Source organism: Rattus norvegicus, chromosome 19 (assembly GCF_036323735.1).
Source record: "Rattus norvegicus strain BN/NHsdMcwi chromosome 19, GRCr8, whole genome shotgun sequence".
In the NCBI taxonomy this organism is placed as follows: domain Eukaryota; kingdom Metazoa; phylum Chordata; class Mammalia; order Rodentia; family Muridae; genus Rattus; species Rattus norvegicus.
Window position 1 is genome coordinate 30665349 of NC_086037.1, and position 23989 is coordinate 30689337.

Sequence of the window (23989 nt, forward strand, 5' to 3'; positions counted from 1 at the left end):
CTGCCCCACAGCTCTCCAGCTATAGCTGGGGATGGCGCCCATGTCCAAGTCTTCGACAATGAAGGGCTGACTTATGCACATAGCCACTAATGCTAAGCAGGGAGACCCCCCAAAATATTCCTCTTCTACATCGATATGCCTGTGGGCTCTCTCACATGTCTATTGTTCTTTCCTTATGTATATGGCCACTTCTAGGAGGAAAACGTTTACCCAGACTTCCTGGTGTGATGGCTCTTATGTTCTTTCTGCCTCCTCTGCCTCAAAGCTTGATTGCTGACACCACTCTGCTGAGTTGCTAGAGAAAAACAAATGCCATCCTGAGACAGGTATGACATCGTTTTCCTTCTCCTTTCTGTTTTCTGCACGTTTGGAATGTGGGTGTCAGTCCCAGAGGTGCAGTGGTCATACTGTGACTTGAGATTACACTGAAGCAGAAAAATTCACGCCCAGGGATTGCTGGCGTGAACTCCAAGCTGTCTGTTTAAAGACTCTGCTATGTGGTAAAAGTGATTTCACATCTGTTTAAGAAATTTTAGGGTTGTCTGTTAATCGCAGCTGGCTGTCCCTAACTAATGCTATCCCTTGTCTTTCAGAATTTCCTCTCAAACTCATGTTGCAGGTAATATATAAAGAGATTGGCCTGGCACTGGACATCGGCTACTGTCTATGTGAGAGTAGATTCATCCATGGGCACTCAGAGTCCCAGACTTCAGAAGGCTGAGTCAGGAGGGGCATGAAGCCTGAGCTGGCACTGCTGTTTGGGAGATTGTGGACCTTTTGGAATGTGTGGCTTAGCTAGCAGAAGTGGGTCATTTGGGGCGGGACCTTGAAGGTGATGCCTCCTCTTGGTTCCTGACTGAGATCCTGCCTCCTGATCTACACGATGTCAAGAGCTCTTCTATACACTTCAGCACATGGACTCTATTCTCAGGTTAATTGTCCTGGAGAGCAGTGGGCACCTTGCAGAGAGGATAAACCTCCTTGAATGGTATTTGCCCCTCACCCTCAAACTCACATTGAAATATAACTGTCCTTGCCTGCTGGTCCCAGGACAGCTCGGACCATTGGTGTTACTTGTCTCTTGAGTGGGTTATCTGTCTCCAGATATGGTATGGTTGTCCTGGGGTCCAGCCCTCATTTCTCTCCTTCACGAGCACTCATAGTCCTATTCATCTGGTCTCCAGGGAAACCACTGCTGGGATATGATTCATGATCTGGGGATCTCTGTCGGGTCAGGTTGAAGCTAGACTCCAGATGAGGTGGAGTTCTTACCTAGCTGCCCCCATGTTCTATTTCATTTCTTTTCTGTAAGAAAAAAGACCATCCAACTCCCCAACACTGACCCAGACTTGGCTCAGGGCAGCTGCCCAACAGAATCTTGAAATTGTCTAGTCCAGCTCCTTTTTTGAGGAGCCCTCTCCACACCAATCCAAGCCCAAGCCAGTTCTCATTTCCATAATGCCATGCTGTGTCAGCATTGTCTCTCACATTGTCTTTCACATTGTCTCTCACATTGTCTTTCACATTGTCTGGTTCACATGATTGGAAGATACTCAGGTGGAACTGTGTTTAACTCTGTGTCTTGCTGCTCAAGACTTTTCATGGTGACAGTCAGGGACCGTGTTACATAAAGCTAATGTAACCAAGTACAGCATAGTCCTGATGGCGGAACACAGCAAGCTCAATCCTTCCGTGTATCCATGTGAAAGGCATAGGACAAATTACAGTACTTTCCTTCCACCATATAGGTTCCCGGGATAGAAATCAGGTCATTGGGCAACAAGCACCTTTAACCACTGAGCCATCCTACTTGAACCCTCCAATAACCCTCCAAAGTAGAAAACAGTGCCATGGCATTTTACAGAAGTGATCAGGGGAAGGCCACAAAGAGAAGAACTTGGGACTGGAATGTTGTACTTCTATCTCCTCTCTGGGATCCCTCATTCCCTCTCTCAGGAAGAATTAGTTAAGAGGGTTTCGAACACTGCTTCCCATCTTGCTCTCTGGCTGTCAAAAGGTAGGAGTGGTACTTGACAAAAGCCACTGGTGACATGTCACTGGTCATGTGACAAAGAGGAAAGGATCATCACTGAATGGGTACCTCTGCTCCAACAGCCTAAGAGAGAAGACACCCCAGAAGCCACTCCCATATCTGTGTGTTAGGGAATGACATGGCAAGAAGGAAGCTATGGCCTCATGGTGGCCCCACACAGCCCATGCTTCTATTGAAGATACTTGCTATGACTGGATTTGACTCTGACAGGTGGAAAAAGCTGCCACTTCTCAAAGACAGAAAGAAACAAAGGATGAACTTAGAGCGACAATTAGCTATCTGTGCTACAGCAAACCTTTCTGGAAACAGAAGGAAAGGGAAGCAGATACTCATCTGGGACTCAGTACCCAGGATGAGATCCCATCTCAACTGCAAGTGCAAGGGGAGAGTAGGCTTGTTTCAAGGCCTCCTTTAGTGATGTCACATGACAGATGCCTTCATGATGGGCACACAAGCTAGCTTGGATCCACCCCTCATCCACTCACCCAGAAGCATTGCCTTCTGGGACTAAAGCAGGCCTTGGTATGCAAGAAAGAAAGGGAGGAAATGGGTAGACAGAGCCAGCTCCTTGAGGCTGCCCTGCATTCATTATTCAAGCCAATCTTATCCACGTTGCTTGAACCACTGCCAAGTGTTGGGCACTGTGCCAGCTGCCAGGGGATGGCTTTCTTAGGTCTAATGTCACTATGGCTTTTACTTGTACCACAGGGTCATCCGGATCTGCAAGACAGATCAATGGAGAGATACTTTCAGGAATCATCCTTGACTTCTGGATATCGTAGAGGCTATTAACAAGTCAAGGTCTCCTCTCACCTTTGGAGTGTTCAAGAAGAAATTCCAAGACACCAGGGTCAGATATGAATTGACATGGACCAGATGAAAGGCCCTTTCATGGGCTCTCCATCAGCAGGAGATGAGGAAGAGCCGGAAACACTACCCACAAGCCACTCCTCTGCCTGGCTCCCTGGAGGGGACAGGGAGGGACCTTTCCCATCATTTCTGATGATTAAACCAAGTTCATGTTCAGAATGTGTATAGAATTATTTGGGCCAAATTTCCATGTTAACTGTTCAGATCAGAAACACTCAGTGTCAGTTAAACTTGGTTGGATTATATGACAACACAGTCAAGATCAAGACCATGTGGCCTGATTTGATTTAACCCAGAGAAGAAATGCCGTTCCCTTCTGCCCGGCTATAACATTATACACATAAAGATACACACGCGCTCGCTCTCTGCCAGAAATGTCAACTGCTTTTGATCTCTCCTTTTAGATATTAAAGCTCCCCCTGCTTGCCCTTCTGCTTGGCGGGGCCCCATAAGGGCTTTCAACCCAATAAACAATCTTGGAGCTGCTAAGAGGGTGGAAGCCTTTCGCCTTTTGGAGCCTGAGCCCTGTGGCCTGAAGGTCGTGTTTAATCAGCCTCAAGGTTTTGGCTAACACTGATTTGCAGTTTAAAATAGCTTTTCAATAACCTCAGCCCTTTTCTGGCCCCCTCGTCAGCTATGGGAGGAGAGGTCTGTGGTTTGGGGGCTTGTGTGTTTGTTGTTAAGGCTCTAAAGCAAATGAGCTGTGCTTGGCTGGTGGCCTCTGCAGAGAGCTCCCTGCTGGCTTCGGGGAGGGTATTGGCCTGAACACTGGGCCTAGGTCCTGAGCGCCGCCTGGTAATTGGACTTAAGCAGAAGAACTCCAGCTGGAGATGGAAGTTGCCTCTTTCTTCTCAAACTCTAAAGATCAGCTCTTAGAGCGGGATGCGGGGCTAGCTTTGCATTACCTCTGCTCTGCCCTCCGTCATGGGCAGAAAGCAAGAGCAGGGATGTATCCACATGATGGACAAGCCTGTGCCAAACGCTTGTATTGGTGCTAAAGATGACACAAGTGTCTGCTGCTGCTCATTAGAGAGGTTGTTCAGGCTACACACAGACTCCTGGGATGAAGTTTTAGTTAACTCTGCTCTCTCTGCTGCTAAGGTTGCCTGACTCCTTGCCCTTGCTGGCTGCTTCATAGATAGCTTTGGCTAACCCGTTTCTCAACTCTCTCCTTTTTAAAAAACAAAAACAAAAACAAAAAACCATGAATTTCTGAGAATGACTGTCAGTACAGTGGGACTGTGTCCTCCTGAGGTCTTAGTGACCCACCTAGGCATCATGGGGGTTTTTTTCCTGATCCTCCTGGATGATCTAACATCTCTGGTAAGGAGGGATGCCCATGACAGTGCTGGGCTTCTTCCAAGAACAGAATGTCTTCAAAGTTTTGTCCAGTAAGTCCAATGAGGTGGGTAATCTTGATTGATGATTTACTTGGGTGGAGAGAAGTCCAAGAGATTAGAAAGAAATGCTTCGGCATGTGAAGTGGGGACATTTCCAATGCTGATTCTACATGGAGAAGACCCACTCTGGATATAAATGGTTCCTTCCAATAGGTTGAGACTGGTGTAGAATAAAAAGGAAGGGGGAATCCTACCATGTACACACTCTGTCTCCAAAATGTGCAGTCTCAGTGTAATTCAGAAATGACAGAATCAGTTAGCCATGAGATGAAGCCATGAAAACTCTAGGAGCCAAACAACCAGGATTCTTGCTGCCCCTAGTTCTCTCTGGCAAGGAATGCTGGGATGAAAAAGTCTGAGTCACACCAGAGACTCCCTCTGGTGTCTCCCTACTGCACCTTGAAGCACACCTCCATCGACCTTGGACAGCTTTCTTGGGCCGTAAAGGATTGGTCCTAATGAACCCTGGGCTTTTACCCTTGCTGTTTGCGTGCAAATTCTAATGCCATGTCTCACGGCTGTGCCTTGTTGCATCTAACAGATATGATGGGTTTTGTTCGTGTGCACAGTTGACGCTCTTGGTTAAGCATCAGACAATGCATTTTCTCCTGTGGTGTTCAAGACTTGGTCCCCAGGTGTTGGTGCCATTAATGGTCATTGGATTATGAGGGTGTCCAGCCTCATGGTTGGAATGAGTTAATTCAATCAAGAGTTTATGCTTTTAGGAGACAGGGCTCAGTAGGAGGATGTGAGTCACCAGGCCTTTTCAGGTTATCTCTGATCTCCGGAGTTCACCCTCCCTCCCAATAAGGTGAACGCTCTACTCCACCACAACATTCTACCACCATGATGTGCTTACTGTCTCACAGCAGCTCCAGAACACTGGAAAAAGCCAAGCATAGGTTAAATGCTATGAAACCGAGGGCTAAAATAGACCCTTTCTCTCAAGTGTATAGTCACAAGGACAAAATGTGATTAGCATGCCTTCCTTGTGATTGGTTGCCAGTGGGAAGAATGGGTGATTTCTAGCCATCCTTTGGAAGTTGGTGCTACACAGGCTCTGTGAAAGAACAACTGAGCTGTTCTTGGGAGAGCTTTGAACACAACGTCCCAATTAGAGACAGACCCTCATCTGGTTCATTAGCATGGGCAGGGGCTCATTAGGAGTTCAGGTTAAACAGCTCAGCCACTCAGGAGGCTAGGTTGGGTAGAAATAACCAAACAACCATGAACCAACCCCAAAGGAGCTGGGTCGTGAGCTCTACAGAATCCTCCACACGTGAAGTGATTCCTTGGGGTATCCGGCCTCAGTGCTATGGATTCACTGATCCAGGTAACATTCCTTGTTTCTGCATGTGGCTTCTGTGACCATTGAAGGGACAATGTCAGTTCTCCAGATATAAACACTGGAATGTTTTGGCCCAGGACTAACACTCATCACTGCTGTTCACAGTCCATTGACCAGAACTGACCACATGCTGAAAGAGATCTTGAAAACTGGTGGGGACATCTGAACAGTAGATGGGCAAGAAATCCCGCCCGGCTATTGCCAGTACATTTCAGAACCTTCTCATGGTCGCTACCTCATTCAAAGAGATGCCACTTCTGAACCAACTGACAGTGCTATACCAGAGTATGGGAGAGCCCTGAAGCAGGGATAGAGTAGCCCTGGAGAAATTATAATAGCTAATATCCATCTGAAGTACTCTAAATGCCAAGCATGCACTTAACGTCTGCATGCCTTGTCTCAATCAAGTCTCTGAACGGCCCTTGTAGGAAGCTAGTTATAAATTCCTTACTTATTGCCAAGAAACTTAAAGCCCAGAGGATCCACATGATCAACACACATGTTGGTCAACTGCCAGCAAACTCACACACACACACACACACACACACACACACACACACACACACACACACACACTCTACATCCAGACCACTGGGCCCAGAGCTCTGCACTGCCCTGGGCTGCACATAAATCAACTCCACTGAGACACGAAATAACTTTTCAGCTACCCCTGTCTTAGCTGATGAATGACAGCACCAGTAACCTGCAGAATGCTTGCCACCTTGAGAATCTGTTCCTCCCCCCTAGAGCTGGGGTCCCACTGTCTACTCTTCCCAACTGCCTAGCACATCCAGGCTTAGTTTGACAAACAGGCCACTCCAATCCTGTCCATAGCCCAGTTTGTTCGACTGAGGAGCCCATCAGCCCATGAACACCAGGCAGAAAGTCCTGATACCAATGGCAGAGAAATGGATGCACTCCAAGTCACAGGGTGAAAAAAACCTCCCCTCTATGTCCCCTAGGAGTTGTTTGCATTCATTGTTGGTGCAACACTTAGAGGCCTATGAGAATCTGAGTCCTTAGGGATGGTCCAAAGCCTATCCCATCTTCCCCAGACTGTCTGTGTGTGCAGGGAGAGCTTTGTAGGTAGACACAGAAGTCCCTCCCTCATCCCAGCACCTATGGGACCTCTAGGCATTGTGCGCAGCCCAAAAGGATGAATGTATGACACATATTCTCCCACTCTCGAGGAGTCATGAACTTCATGCAGGAGGCAGAAAGTCAAGTCACAGCAAGAGAGAAGGAGCTGCATACAAGGAGGTGCAGAATCTGATGGGATTCTAAGACTTACAGTCACTCGTTGTTGGTGGAGTAGGTTTCCATGGGGTGCGGACAGACTCTGACATACTCCATCCACCTCATTTAGACCAAAGGTGCAGGCAGAGAGAACTGCGCACGCAATGCCCCTTGAGTAGAGGTGGCTGCAGAAACATTTGTTTGGGGATGAGCTCTGGGGAAATCTATGAAGAACTCTTGAATATGAACTCTGAAGGCAGAACACTTGTGGAGAAGGGAGGTTCATCCTGGAGAGGGCAGTGCCTGGGAAAGAAGAAAGAGGTGTCCCAGCAAAGGGATGGTTTTCTGTTGCTGTGTGGCCAAGGGTTAGGTTTGGGCCTGACCTGCATTCTCAGGTTCTAAATCCAATATGCTGCCTGGAGAGCTGTACCCCTTATCTGGGGTTCAAGGTCCTCTTCCACCCTCTATGGTTATTACATCAATTTACTTGGATTAAGTTGCTGCCCACTGAGGTCTGCCTTGGGGCTGAAGCTGTTGCCTGTCTTGGCCATGTCATGGACACTTACTTGTTCCACACCAGTGAGTCTCTCTGATTCCTCTTACCATGCCGAGGACAAAGCTCTCTTTCTTTTTTTATTGGACATTTTATTTATTTATATTTCAAATGTTATCCCCTTTCCTGGTTTCCCCTCTGCAAACCCTTTATCTCATTCCCCCTCCCCCTGCTTCTATGATGGTGCTCCCACCACTCACCCACCCTCCCATTCCTGCCTCCCTGCCCTGGCATTCCCCTACACTGAGGCATTGAGCCTTCAACAAGGGTCTCTCTTCCCACTGATGCCAGATAAGGTCATCCTCTGCTACATATGTAGCTGGAGCCATGAGGTTGGTGATTTAGTACGTGGGAGCTCTGCGGGTCTATTTGGTTGATATTGTTGTGAAGGAGCTCTCTACTTTCTAAAGCTTGGCAAGTAAATTACACTCACGTAGATTATCTCTGTGAATGAAATCCATTAATACAGAGCCCCTTCACACTGCGCTCCAACCGTTCTTGACTGAATAATAAGTGGTGGGTTTCTCTGGGGTATAGGGAGTCAGCTTGGAGTTCTACCTGCTTCAGGAAAGAGAGGTTCCAGCCAGCTTCTGGAGAAGGTGCTGAGTATGGGAAGAGAGAGGAGGTAGACACAGGCCAAGGTGGCGCTGTATGCTACTGCAGCCTGCCCTTTGCTCTGAGCTTTGACTGGTAGGCCTCAGCCAGTGGGATCTGTCATAAGGCATATTATACCAAAGGCCTTCTGTCCCTCAGAGGTTGTACAACCTGGCTGGCCGATAAAGGCCAAGCTTGTGCTTCCTTCTAAGTCTGGTGTGGGTGGGACAGGCAAGAATCTCACTGGCTACTGAAGACTGGGTTTCTTCCTCCAGGTTTCTGAGTCCGGTGTGGGAGGGAAGATATGAATCAACCTGAAAGGAACGGCCTAGTGTTCACTCATGCTATATCCCCACAGTCCTTGGTCTCTGCTGAGCATTCTAACGCTAAGCCTATGTACAAAGTCAGGAGACCCTCACTCAAGCTCTGGCTGATAGGTCACTTCCGTTGTGCCCCTTCTGTCCAGGCTGGAGGACCCTTTCAGGCAGCACATGGCCACAGCTTGGGAGAATCAAAAAACATGAGTAGGGGGGAAATGTTTGTTTTACAAAGATGAAAACTAAGGCTCAGAGCATAGTGAGTTTGGTACAGGCTCAGAGCTGGTAAGAATTGGGGTTACCTTGAATTGGGGCCTTGTTTCCGTTCACTCATGTCTCCAGCTGGTAAATCCCAAACGAAGGGAGAAGCACGGACCAGTGGCATGACGAGGGGACCTCCCTGGTGCTCCCTAATTCAGGTATATCTTTGTGGGAGTCCCCTAGCCCATCCCCAAACCAACCAAGGCATTGTTGCATTGATTCTGTTTCTGGAACCTACTATCTGTCCCCACCTCTTGGTTCTGGAAGGTCTAGATATAATTTAGTGGAGGCCTTTAAGATGAGGAGAGAAACCTATGCTTGTCAGTGCTAAATTGCTACATACTGTGATATCAGCCTTGGAACTCGGCCCCTCCTAACACACACACACACACACACACAAACACACACACACACACACACACACACACACACACGATGAAGTCAGGTTTCCTTGACAAACCCTCACTGGGCAGAGCCTGAGAAGCCAGCCCTCACTCTCAGCTCTTCTGTACCAAACAGGCTCTACCAGAGAACATACAGCTTTAACCTTAGTGCCCAGGTGGAGGGAAGCTGGTGACGTTCCCCAGGCGCCCACAGAGCAGATGCCTGGCAAAGCCTAAGGATTATTCACTTGGCATGTGTGAGTAGCTAATTAAGTTTCACTATTTACCTCTGGAAAAGCACGGGGTTTCCTGGGCTCTGCAGAGGGTCTGAACAGCCCCCCCCCCCCCCCCCGCCACCTCCTCTTTCTCATTGTATGCCCATAATTAGGCCTGGAGACCTCTACCTCCTTGGAATCTTTGGGTCTGGAGAAGAGACCTTATGGATGGCCATGGTTACCCCGAGACTGTAGGTAGAGCAAGGTGGAGCAGGATAGGGTTTGAAAAGCTAATTAGCAACTCTGGTTGAGTGACCTTGATCTCTTCGGAGGTTATTCCCTTCACCTGTTTCACCTGTAGAGTGGGGCAGATAAACACGTTGGGTATGAGGAATGGAGGATGGCTAAGAGCACACATTTGAGGGAGAGGGAGAGGCCCACCCACTGTCCATTCTGCCCTGCCTTCTTATTTAAACACTCAGTAAGATGCCCACATAAAACAAGACATTTCTGACCTCTGCCTCAGAGATGTCCCATGAGAGAAGAGAAAGTTGGATGGCAATAATGGGAATCCCGGGAGCAATGTTGAGGGCCTTTCAACTTAGAGACATGTCTTCCCCTGCTTACTTTCTCCTCCTTCATGCTTGGAGTATGTACGTGCTGTCTGGAGCTTCAAAAGCTATTGTTACAACATGAGTGTTTGCTATAACTCCAACTTTTAAGAGTGGACCCAGCGCTGAGACTGTGGAACCAAGCGCTGGAGATGTCACACTGTCCCTGGCTTGCTTTCTGAATTTCTTATACTAGAAGGAAAGAGAAGTAACTGCAGTTTTTGTCTAAGACATTGGTTTTAACATTTTAGCGTGGACTCCAACCATCTCCCAGGCTCATTGGGGCACAGACTTTCGGGTGCTGCCATTTATCTGTCTATCTCACGATACCAATGACAGAACTCATGTTTAACCACGGACCTGGATGACTATCTGTGGTGGTTTGAATATGCTTGGCCCAGGGAGTGTACTATTAGGAGGTGTGGCCTTGTTGGAGGAAGTGTGTCACTGTGGGGTGGGCTTGGAGACCTTCCTTCTAACCGCCTAAAAACAGTCTGCTTCTGGCTTTCTTTAGATAAAGATGTAGAGCCGGTTCCTCCAGTACCATGCCTGCCAGGATGCTACCATGCTCCCACCTTGATGATAATGGACTGAACCTCTAAACCTGTAAGCCAGCCCCAATTAAATGTCCTTTATAAGAGTTGCCTTGATCATGGTGTCTGTTCACAGCAGTGGAAACCATAACTAAGACACTATTCAATGAGATTTAGACCTAGAGATATCCTTGTTCTGTTTTGTTCAACTATACCCCCGGAGGCAGTAAAGCTAGGAGGTGGACTTTGGTGGTGGTGGTGGGGGGATTGGGAACATTAGGAGAGGGTGGATGAGTTGGACATACTCAAGCTTCCACTCCTGTTCTATCCATGGATTGTCATGCAGGGCTGGTGCAAAGCCCTGTAGAGGATGAGCAGAGGCAATCTCTTAGTAGTTAGTGGGCTGTGGTGACAGATGAAGCCAGGCTTCTCCTAAGGGCAGAGGTACAAGGCCCAGCATCACCAGCTGCTCCAGTGAAATAAGCAGTTACAAACCTCTAGGGAGTTTCCATTCTGTGAGCAGCATAATGGGCGTCCACGCTGACTCCATTTATCTCCTGGGTTTGGCTAGTACGGATGACTGCAGGTGAGAGCAGGGTCCCAAAGAGTAGCAAGGCCACTGGTGTGAGAACACTTGTCACCCTCAAGTCTTTTAATGTGGGCTGGTGACACAAGCAAGTATCACACTGCACTGTATAAATCACTGACTCAGTGATGGTACCCAAATGATGTCGAAGGAGGCCCAGGACCTAACTACTACTTCATCAAAGAGGCAGTGTGGGTAACAGATCCTGCTGGAAGGTAGTGGAGAGGTAAATGCACCTCTCAGCCAGTGCAGCCTGAAGCTCTTTATGGGCAGAGTTCTGGGCTCAAATCCTGGCTCTGTCACTTACTGGCCTGGGTGGAATAGCTGAGACCTTTTGCTTCTATCTGTCAAGTTTGTGATTAAGGGCATCCATTTTGGTTTTGAAACGGGTTCTGTACTTGACCTGCTAATTGACAGGGACCAAGTCACTACTCTCTAGGCCTCTGTGCTGATACTAATCCCTCACTGATAGGGCACTATTGATTCCCAAGGCCTGGGATAGCAAGCTACCACAAACTGAGTGACTTAAAATGGCCTGGGAATACTGTTCCACTGTTCCAGAGACAAGATGGTCACAGTCAACAAGACCCCACTCCAGTGAAGGATCTTCCTAACCCTCCTAATCCTCTCCGTCCCTAGAGTGCCCTGGAAGAGGCCAACCTCTGCCTTTGCTCAATGAGAGACACTTGGCACTGTACTTGGAGCTTGTTTGAGCGTGAAAATATTGGATTTTGATTCTGACTTAAGCAATATTTGTTAAGACCCTTTTACGAGCAGAGCCACATTCATAGAGCTCAGGCTTAGGACTTGGCCAGAGCTTTGCAGGGCCACAATTCCACCCAGTACCAGCACTGCTGGGAGAATCGAAGAACCAGTGTTTGTAGACTCCCTACATGGGGTCTGTCACACGGTAAGCACCGGGACAAGTACCTACACATCCATCTATCTGTTCACTCACCAAGCCTGGCTCCCCTTGTTCCTGTGCTCCTCCCCATGTACTCTGCTCTGGATATGCTGTTCTGAGGAGTTCAGAAGCATCCCACCTCCCCGTTCCCCTGAGCCTAGGACTTCAGCACTCTGCTGCTTGCTGTGGTCAGCCCAGGGCTGATCCATCCCATCCCATATGTCTCAGCTTGAACGCCATTCTACAAAGGCTTCTCAGACCGCCCTCCCCAAGGAAACATCAACAGCTGTGTCCTGAGCTGTGTGTTCCTTAGGGACCTCAGGATTGGGACTTTATCTGTGTATGGTGACAGTCTTGCAACACAGGGCCCTTCATTTCTCAAAACCCTAGGCAGGTTTATCCAAAGTCCTGGTACCCTCCCAGGCCCAGGGTATGTTGGGAAATCAGAAGCAAGCTCAGGAGTATTGATATCCTGTTCAACCAAGGGAAGCTGTAGATAAACATCCTATAGCCTATGGAAGGACACCTGGAGAGGTGTGTGTATGTGTACTTTACGGGACACGGGGAGAATGCCCTGTCCCTGCTGCTGTTAATGAGCCCCAGACTCTTCTTGGCTCTTTTGTCCCTTCTCTCTTATCTTGTCTCCTAGCTGCTTTTTGAGGTGACCACCTGGAGAAACCATCTGCGCCCACACCTGCACCTGCAGCCTCGCTTCCATTCTGTTCTCATGACTTCAGGAGAAGACCCCCAAGGCTCCCTTGCTATACCATCATCATGCTGTGTGGACGGTGCTCTCACCGACCACAGACTGCGCTCTGCCGCTATGCCTGTTGTGGCACCCAGCTTTCAAGATATTCCCTCCATGTATCTGCGGCTAGGATCCAGACCCTTTCGGAGCCTTCTTTGCCCATGTAGTGTGTCAGAAGCTCTGTGTAACAATAGAATCTACTGTAGTTATGGTGTGGGACTTATGAGGCGCTCATGAAAACTGTGTCTTGCAAACTTGGATTACTTCCTTCAGGGCAGCAGCCCAGGCCTAGATCCATGTGGAAAAGAGCTGCTGAAGCTTCCCATCCATTTGCTTTGGTTATTTTATCACAACAGAATATGTTTCTGATCAGAGGCCAGCCCTTGCCCAAAGTCCTCTCTCCATGAGCTATGTAACCTTGGGTGATCATCTCCTAATCTTTTGGCTTTGGCCCGCAGGAGGTATTTGAGAGCCCTGCTGCCGCCAAGGAAAAGTCAGTGGTCGGAGCTCTAGTTTGACTGCAGACAACCTTATTTACTTGTCCCACAATCTGAGGCTTCTGGTGGAATATCACTTGATGTATAGTTACTAGGCTAGTGACAGAAAGCAGGGGTAGCCATCGCTGTGATGCTGCTGCTGCTCCTAAGGCTGCTGCTGCTGTTCTCATTCACCACTGTGGGAATCTAAGATGGGGCCTGCAAGTCTCACTTGGATAGCTTCTGAGAAAGCCGAGGCCAACCCTAGGTACCAAAAAGAACAAATACACGCACAACTCATATAAGAGTGCTCACAGCAACTTGCTAATGGCGTAAAGTAGAAGCAACGGGCACGCTCCTCCCAGGGAGACAATGAACCCATGGACCTTCTCTGCAAGGATCTCTGTTTGCTCACAAAAGAGCTGCAAAGCTACCGGTGCGCTCTGCAGCACAGTGGATTCTTGTGTACACCATGGTCAGAGCAGGACCCGCAATTGTGCGTGTTTTCATTTGCCGAACATTCTGGAAAAGCCTGAGCTCTAAGGAAAGACAGCAGGCTAGTAGTTGATGGCAGAGATAACCGCAAGGTAGGTTGCTGGGGTGGAAGATGGAGCTGGTCTATAACTCTGCCTCTGCGGGGGCTATCAGCCCAATCCCGTGTTTATAACAATTTCACCAAACAGAAAAGTATACCTTAATTTAAAACTTCAAAGAAAATCATCAGAGGAAAGGTTCTGTTGCTACAAAACAACAGCTGGCAAATTGTCAAAGTGGTGCCGAGCAGGGACTTTTCTTAAGCACCCATGTGGATTCCTGAAAGGCTTCAATGCTGCCTTCCCCTTACTGGGGCCAGGGCCAGGACTGTGGCTCTGGTGGTATGTGTCTGAGAGGCACCGGGCACCCTGCCTAAAGAAAGCCAGTCCTCCATATTGGTCTGCCATGGCCTCCACTGAACAAATACTGACCCCTGCTGTCTCCATTTCTCCTCCTTCCTTCCTGCTTGCTCTCAGGGACAGGAACTTGAAGCTCATCTCCAGGCCTAAGGCTCTTTGGTGGAGTTCTGTATGGGGTGCTGAGGGCACTGTCCATCTGCTGCTTCAGGGAGGGAAAGGCTGCTGAATAGCTTGGACCCTGAAGCTGCACCCTCTGGCCCAGGGCAGATTCGAGGCAGACAGAAGTGGGAAGCCGGGAGGTTCCCAGGATCCTTTGCTGTCCACTTGCTGGGGAATTCAGGTTTCACTGCCCCTGCTCTCCACGTGAGAAACGGATTCTAAGGATCCAGACCAGGCAGCCCTGTGTGAGGCAGGAGGCAGACTGTTGTAGCTTTGGTGAAGCTGGGCTTCCTTGGGCCTCAGTTTCAATCCCTGCTAAGTAGGATACCAAGCCTACTTTGTTTCCTGTGTACTCATTCGTTGTGTGAGTGGAAAGTCCAGGTACTGTAATGGCCTTAGTAGAAAGGAGGGGCTAAGCAGCTATGTTCTCCTCCATCTTCAAAGGTTCCTTGTTGCTAAGGAGCTAACGGTCCATGGACACATGTAACCCTAATGTAGGGGAGAGCCTGGGCCTGCTCTGCCATTTACTCCATCTCAGAATTGTCCAGCTTGGGAGTGGGGGGAGAAAGTGAGGGGAGAAGTGCAGAGTGAGAGGGATGTTTGATACCTCCCCTACCCTCCCGTCTCAGCGCTCACCAAAACAACCTTAGACACTCATTTGGGTAAGAGTGCTCCCGCTTTGGCCCTCTAGGATGAGCATACCCAGGGTGAGAAGCAGCCTATGAAGCACGGTCAGCATGAAATACCTGGGAGACCACTTTTCCAAAAGTTCGACTCATGTATAAGTGTGTGTGTGTGCATGTGCATGTATGTGTGTGTGTCTATGTGTACATGTGAGTACCCCTACCTAGCTAGATACATGCTAAGGCTCCTGTGCGTCTGCTCTGGTGTGTGTATGCACTCCTGCATGCGCACATCAAGCCTCTTGAAGAATGTAGGTAGATGGGTTCTCTGCATATGCACAGTCCCTGGTCCACAGAAACACATGTGCTCTACTGGTTGGGTTTTGCAAAGGGTACTAAGTACAGGTGTGCATACGTGAAAGTTGATCTGTGTGCAATAGCCCCATGCCCCCCACCCACCACATGTGTTCTTACCAGAACCCATCTGCCTGCCTCAGTTACACAGATGCATGTGCATGGCTATTTCTGGCCCTGTCTGGTAATGCATTGTGTCTCTGTGTGTTGACATCTATAATAAGTATATGCTTGAGGAGTGGCTGATTTAGTAGGGTGTGTGTCACCCCTCAATTCCTATGTACCCTTGTCTAAGAACGGGCTGATGACCTGGAGGTTGAAGGCCAATATCCAGGGGAGGAGCAGCCTACCTTCTTCTCTGGGCCAACCTAGAGCTTCTGTGGGAACAGCAGCCCTAACAGGGCAGGACAGGGCAAGGCAGGGCCCAGCCAGCCACACACCTACGAGTTCCCTTCATGTGGTGGCCAGGGCCTATTTCTGTCTTGTTTGGCTCATCCTGGCCGGGTGTTCCCATCCAATGATGCCCTGTTTCTCCACCCAGCTATTTCGGCTGAGGAATGTGATGTTCTGTCTGAAGCAGAAACCCCAAAACCTCCATTATGGTTAGCTGCCTGAGGCCCCGAGCAGCCGCTTGCTTATTTAGGTTTCTCATGGTCTATGTTTGTCCACAATGACATGATGAACTTGGAAGGCAGGGGATCTTTGGGGAGGGGGGAAGGGATTATCTCAGGCCTCCCCTCTGTCTAGAGCAGTGCCTGCCATCTCCTCCAGGGGGCGCTGACCTTCCGCTGTGCTCCATATCCCTGGGCTCCCTGGGTCACTGAGCAGCTCAGCATGCCGGAGGCTGGCCTGCCCTCTCCTTTCTTGCCCGGGGGTCCTTGGCTAGAGCACAAATTCTCACCCTGTAGTAGTTTCCTGGAGCCCCACTCCACACACCTAGAAAAGCAGCGGAAGGTCGTTAATGGGCAGCATCTAGAACCAAACTGTGTAACTCAAATCGTTCTCAGCCATCCACTAGCTGGGTGACCTCGGATGGGTATCTTCCGAGGCGTCGCTATCCCCTTGACTGAGAGAGAGAAGGACCTCTCTCCTAGATTGTGGGATGCATATCTTTACACTCTGGTGTTGATCCTGCTATGGGTGGGATGTAGTTTAATTCACTGTATGTTCTCTTAGTGGCACTGGGACTGGAGGAACAGATTGGTGAAGTGCTTGTTACACAAACAGGAGAGTCTAAGTTAGACTCTCCAACACTCCTAAAAGCCTAGGCTTGGCAGCATGTGCTCTTAATCGAGGTGCCGAGGAGTTAGAGACAGGGGGACCCTTGGGGCTTTCTAGCCAGCTGATTCAGCGGAATCATCAAACTCGGGGTCTAGCGTGAGACTCTAGCTCAAAAGAATAAATTAAAAAAGAAACTTGTTCTGGGTGGCTTTATGTCAACTTTATTCAAGCTAAAGTCATCGGAGAGAAGGGAGCCTCAATTAAGAAAATGGGCTATAGGCAAGCCTGAAGGGGCATTTTTAAAATAAGTGATTGATGGGAGAAGGCCCAGCCCATTGTGGGTGGAGCCATCCCTTGGCTGGTGGCCCTGAGCTCTATAAAAAAGCAGGCCGAGCAAGCCATGGGGAGCAGGCCAGTAAGCAGCACCCTCCGTGGCCTCTGCTTCAGCTCCTGCCTCCAGGCTCCTGCCCTGTGTGAGATCCTATCCTGACTTCCTTCAGCCATAGCCTGAGGATGTGAAGCTGCAAACCAAGTAGACCTCTTTCTCCCCAGGTTGCTTTGACCATGGCTTTTCATCACAACAATTGTAACCCTGTCTCAGACAACCTCTGGTCTCCACTCAAGTGCACACTCATGAACACATCCACACATACCAAACCGAACATGAACATGTTCACATGTGTCCCCTACACAATATGTGAACATAAGCATATACCATAACAGAGGGACATGTACACACCCCAGCTATCCTTGCTAACACATGAAAATCTACACGTACATATGCTACACATGCCAGCATCCCCACATATATCATCACATCTACATGCATACCCATATCACACAGATGCACACATGTTTACCCCTATACACAGCACATGCTAACTTAACATAGCACAGACACAAAGATACACACACTCCATGCACATATACGCACAATAGCAAAGTAGCTGTCTTCATCAGTATTGAGGAGTCTGAGGTGTGCCAGGATTCTGATAGATGGCACATTCAAATCCAGAGGACATGAAAGGGTCTCCGTGCTGGCTCCATTGTCTGTTAACTTCGTGGCCTTGAGCAAGTGATTTAGCTTACCTGTACCTCAGTTTAATTCCTGCCTCTTCATCACGTGATGGTAAAAGCTGAAACAAAACCATGCGGACCGTGCAGGGAACATCAGTGCCTTGTGTGTAATATGTCAGTAATAGTCCAAGAAGAATTATCTCTGACTGGTGAAACCCCAGCTCTCACCTTACTCAGACACTAGCTCCTATGCCCTGTCTGCCCTGTGAACATCCCAGGACCAGGAAAACCCCGTCATTCTTTTAACATGTGTTGGCACAGCTTGATTTCTGAGGCTTGCCGTCAGAAAGCTCTAACTCTGCAGTAATGAGGTAATCCTCCAGAAGTCAGTTACCTCCCCAGCAGTCAACAGTGATAACATGGTTGCTGCTTCCTGCTGAATACTGGTGTATAGTCTCACCCTCTCCCAGCCGAGCCCATGCAAAGCCAGCATAAATGGTAAGACCCTATCTCCCCGTGCCAGCCCCTTATGGAAATAGGAAAGGGAGAGTCAGGATCCTTGATGCTTACCCTCTGGTTCCTCTCTCCCCTTACCCCCTCCCCTCCCACCTTTTCCCCTCTCACCCCTTCCCTTCCGCTCCCCTCAGGACCTCAGTCCTAGTAGTGATTCTTTGAATATACTGATGCGCTACCCACTATGTCCATAACCAGTGCAACCCTAGCCCAAGCCCTCGGACAACCAGTCTTGCCCCATCCTGCCAGAAAGAGAGAGAGGATGGTACCAACATTGACAAGCCCTGTGAGGACACTTGAGGCGTCTTCGAGCTCTGCTGTCGAAATCGGGGCAAGGATGACTCACTGCCAAATGGCAGCACCTCCATGGTTCAGAGTCTGGTAGTTATTGGAAAATGATAGGCCCCACACTCTGCTGGTGCAAATATGTACCCCTACATGCTGTGGGGTTAACCAACAGCCCACCACAAGCCGAGCTGATGACCAGGGAACCAAACCAACAGCAAGCAATTCGTAATTAAAATGTAAGAGCAGCAGCCAGTAGGAAGCAGGAACCACTCAAGGCAGCCTGCAGTGCCTTCCTTGGTCTGGACGAATCCTGCCCAAACAGGCCCCCAAAACCACTGCCTGTGGGAACACGCCAGGCATGGCATGGCATGGCGTCCCCACTGCTCGGCCAACTGCTGAATCAAGTCTCGAGAGAGCTCCCACAATGTACTAATTTTCATTTATAGACCCCGAATTTGAGCACTCTGGGTGAATCACAGGTTTATTAGTGAGTGACTCTTTGTCTCTAAAGCTGTGTGTCATTCAGGGGGAAAAAAATACATTTCTAGTCCAGTATGCTTCGGGGAAATTAGTCATAAGGCAGGACTCAAACTGGAGATCCAGTAATATACACTGTGGGTCTCAGAGGCCCTAGCGAGCATGGTGGGGCAGCTGACTCAGTCACATCGAATGAGGAACTGGCTCAGAGTGTGTAGCGGTGACTTCATTGGAGGGGCAGTGGCTGATCACAATAGCAGAGTTACATTCCAGAACTAACATCTCCTTCTGCAGTATTTGGTATGGAGAAGCAAAGGCAAGGCACGGGATGCTACCTTGGAAAAGAAGAGAGTCAGTACAGAGGACATTGGAGAAGATGAGAGTACCCCAGCTGGCATCCAGCTCACCCCAAGTTCAACAGTCCAGCCAAAGTCACCACCTTTGAAAGAATCCTGTATCTCCCTGGAACAAGCCTGCCCAAGTATCCCTACTGCCTTCCTTCAAAGCCTGGGAGTAAGCAGTCTGTATGAGAGGTAGTCTGAGGGCAGAGGTAGCAATGGATCTCACTGTAGGAGAGGTGGTCTGAGGGCAGAGGTAACAATGGATCTCACTGTAGGAGAGGTAGTCTGAGGGCAGAGGTAGCAGTGGATCTCAGGGGCCCTTGATCAGTTAGTATTTCTGAGCTTAGATGTCTGCATGGAGCAGCCTCCCCCAAGCTTCTTGATCATGCACCTTCACTTATGATGGGGCATTCCTGATGGCTTTGCTGGACCGTGAGCTTGCCGTGCCTTCTTATAGAGCTCAGTACTTCTGGTACGTCTCTGGCCTCCACGATATATTCCTTTCAGCCCACCATTTCCCTTAACCTCCCTATCTCTTCTACCAGGAAACATAGACACTGTAACTCAAAAGAGTCAGCTTTCAAGACCACCCTAGATGTGAATTTGCCCAATCCCTGGGGTCTTTGGCAGGGTGTTTTACAGCATCTTAAATAACCACATTGTCAGAGAATACTTTCAGGTGCATGAATTCTTGACATTCTAGTTTTCTGTTCTAACATCCTCAAGGAAGAATCCCTAAAAGATGGAAGAGAATGCTCATGCCTATAATCCCAGCCTTTGAGGATCTGAGGCAGGAGGATCGCCTTGAGTTACAGTAAGTCCTTGACTATATGGTGAGTTCCAGGATAGGTTTGGTTACATGGTGAGAGCCTGTTTCAAACCCTTTTTACCTTTTCACTGAGCCCAGAAGCCTCCAGGCTACTGCTGTCTGGTCCTCAACAGTGGCCCCTCCCAACCCTGAGCATTCATTGGCTGTCATTAGACGGAGTGTGGGGACACTCTTGCAAAGAGATTGTAGAGTCTACATCCTCAGGGTTGGGGGACACAGATATCTTCATATCTTCTTTCAAGATCCTGTGACTTCCCAAATTGGCCCAATTCTTTGCATACCAGCCCTGCCTTGCTGTGTGGCCAACAAACTCAGGCACTGAGTGGCTCGAACCATGGTGGTCTCTGTCCTCAGCTCTGCTGCTCTGCCCACATTTGGGAAAAGCCTCTTTGTTAGCTATCTCTAAGGCATTCTAGGTCTTGCACCAACCTATTAACACCCTGTGAATAATCTGCAGGCTCTTACTCTCTCAGGCTGCAGGGGTCACCCATTGGCATTACCTGAATGACTTGGCTATGTCAATAGGCATGCTCCACCATGCCTCCCAAATGCCTGCTCATCACTCTGGCCACACCAGGACACAGTCAGACAACCGAGCCACTGCTCTGTGCCAACCAAAGTGACATCTTTTCCTGCCATTCAGTGAGTGTGACAGTCTCAAGTTCATCCTTCAGATCCATCTACCATCGTCCATTAAATCATGTTCCTGGAGAAGGGAAGAGGGGGAAAAAAGCAGTCTGCAATGTCAGTCTGCCACTCAGCATAAGTTGGAAGTGGCTGTCCCCTGGTTCTCATGAGGATGAGTCTGCTGTGGACCAACTGCCACATGTTGCCTGGACACACAAGGAACTCGACAGTAGTGTTCAAGACCTCGTCCCTGACCTTTCTGGTTGTAGAGCCTATGAGAGCTGTCTGTTTCCAAGGCTTCAGCACTCGTGCTGGCTGAGCCTACCCTTCTTAGTACGGTTGGTAATGTTGGTTCTAAGGCACAATGGAAGAACCAGCTGCTTCTCCCTGGAGCCTTATATCTACATTAGGAGTGAACTCGAGGGCAACCTTGGAGAGATTTTCAGGATGATTAAATGGAGCAATAACTCTCACTCTCTCTTAAGGCTCATTTCCGATTGCCCTGTTATAAGAGAGAGACCTTGTCCTGGAAGGCTGCCTAACACCTTCTTTAGAGAAGGTGCTGGTGGATAGCAGGATATCCTAGCCAAGTCATTTGGAGTTTGTGTGACTCCTCCAGGCATATCCCTCTGTCAGGACCATACTCCTGCTTCAGCCAGGTACCAGACACAGAGCCTTAAATCCTGCTGCAGTGGCTGGATTGCTCCACATGTGGGTCCCACAGGTTCCAGGGCCATCTTTTTCTCTGAAGACCTTTACATCCAAGAGATCCTGGGGTAGCAACACGAGAGCAGCCTTTCTGTGAGCCTCCACTGGAGACTGGGCTGGGCCCAAGTTGAAGAACTGATTTTGAAGCAGCGCCCAACCTTTCACATTGGTGATCTTCCTCTTAAACCTTTTATTTAGAATCAATTTTATACTTACAGAAAAGTTTTGAAAGATACAAAGAACACCTATAGACCTTTTGCCCAGACCCATGACTTGTTCTTAAGGTAAATTTTATGGGGTGGGGGGGGTGGTATTGTACATCCAATACTTGGTAGGATGAAGATGAGTTCAAGGCCAACCAGGGCCCCAGAATAAGATCCTGTCTCAATGAGAGAGAGAGAGAGAGAGAGAGAGAGAGAGAGAGAGAGAGAGAGAGAGAGAGATTGATAAAATGCATTAAACTACAGAGCAACAGTATGTGCATCTCCTCTCACAGCTCTTCCACAGCTGTTGGTGAACTATTACTGTCTCTGCCACAGAGTTCCACAGTTGTCACTGCTGGCAGTCTGAACTCTGGAACGACGGTGGGGAGAACTACACATTTCGACTGGGAGCAGGCTTGGGGCTTGGGGAAATTATAAATGGTACAACTGAGGATCCTGCATGTCTGAGGAGAGACTCATCAGATTGCACGTGGAGAGGAGGTAGCAGAACAAAGTGCACTGTTCTACACATGACCTCTTCCTCAGGATCAGGTCCTCCCAGTTGGTTGCCATCTTCCCTGGGAATTGTGTGTCCGCTGCAGCTCCCACCCACAGCCAGCTGGATTTTCATCCTCTCAAAATGTGCAGAGGCTAGTTCCTTTTGTTGTTAGCCTCCAGCCTGCCATGGGCTTTTGAAAATGTGGGGGTGTGGGGAGAGCAGAAGAGAATTATGAAGGAAATAGTTGCTTGAGGCTGTACTGACAAAAACAGGAACCAGGACAGTCCAGATGAAACATCCAAGAGTGGAATTTAGTATGTATTCAACAATGTTTAAGGCATTCTGGATAATGTCAACAAACCTACCGAGAACCTTAACTGGGGATGAGAGACATCCCGTACTGTAAGCACCTGCCCAGTGCAATGTTAAGACACAAACATGGGCAGCATAAGGCAAGCATCTAAACTTCCTAGGATCCTATCCAAGGACACACAGCCACTGATGGTAACTCTTGGGTGCTGTGACAACATGAAATCATGGTGATGTTAATTAATATCAATATCAGTATTCAGGATACCCCTAAAGGGGGTACTGGTCTAGATAGGACCTTGTGGTAAGCAGAGCCTTAATTCTCTACAATACCCGGGAAAACATCAGCCCTAAGGTCCTTAGGCAGGCTGGCTGTTAAATAACAGAGATCTTCAGCCTGTCAACATGGGAGCTGACAGTGAAGTCTTGGGGTTTTCTGCTTTCCAGGCCTCACATCTCTCCCTCAGCATCCCACACCCATGCTCCAGAGTCACTCACGGAGGTTGATGGCTTCTGCCTACTTGAGTCTATATTAATTAAAGAGCAGACTCAGATAGGAGAGCCAAGTGTCTTATTTCATAATGCAGATAGCACGAGCGGATTTAATTTACACAGAGTGTGGCCGGGGTCTATGCGACAGGAAGAACCTCAGAAATTGTCTTGGTTTCTCAATCTGATAGCTCAAGACTCCGAGTTGCCATAAATTCTGATAAAATGTCTTCCCGGCGGCAAAAGACAATTTTTATAAGCTTTTGGAAGGGGCTAATAAAGCCATAATCTACAGTCTTCTATTATTAAAAGACCCGGCTTGAGGGATGTGATTTGTAAGGGTTTTATATATAAATAGGAAGACGTATATTAATTCTATGTCTCAATCTATCATCCTTTCTGGAAAGGACCAGCAGTAAGGCTCTGGTTGCCCACGACTGGCCTCTTATCTGGCCCAGATTTGGAAAGGACTGTGTCTAAGCCTTGCTCACAACAGTCACGAGTTCTGTGCCTCCTGAGGGGTAATCAAAGTTGCTTGTGCTGGCACCCCAACTCTCTCCAGGGCCTGAGTGACATGTCTGACAAACAGGATTCCACTGTGACAAGGCCTGGTGGTGATGAAGGTAGCTTTGTCATCTCTGACAACAGACATATGTTGGGGATTTTCATATCTCCCCCTGGCCTGGGTTCTCTAGCTCTGGGGTTAACCATGCCGCCAATGCAGTGCCAAGTACTGGCTAACAACAAGCTTAAGGAAGCAACCCTCACATCTGACTCCAGCAGTCCCGGTCTCCTGCTGGGGAAGCAAAGCAGGTTTCAGATGCTGCAGGGCCTGCCTGCTTTTCTCCTTGCAATACCAAAAGCTGGGCAAAGAGATTGCAAGGCAGCTAAGCAGGAAGAGTGCCCAAGTCCCCACCCACCAGCCTCAAGCCTCGCTCAAGTCAAAAGGCCAGGAGATGACAACAGAGAGTCAGGGAGTCCTCCTTAAAGGACAGAGATTGTCCTCTAAGCTGGACACGAGAGGTCCCCTCCCTCTCTGCACCTACCTGAAGGACCAACACCAGGAAGACAGTGAACATGGAGGCCATATGATATCACTGATGAGCTCCCCTCCCCCAGTTCATGGCTTATGACCCATAACGCAGAAGTTTCAGTGGAGATGCTGAAGTGTGAAGAAGCATCAGAGGCACAAACAGCATCCACATTCACATTTGCCTGGAACTGGTGACACATATCTCTCACCCCAGTACTGGAAGACTGATGTGGGATCAGGAGTTGGGGTTCAGCTTGGGCAACACAGTGAAATGAGATTTCATCTTTCCAAAAAAAAAAAACCCTAAACATTCATATT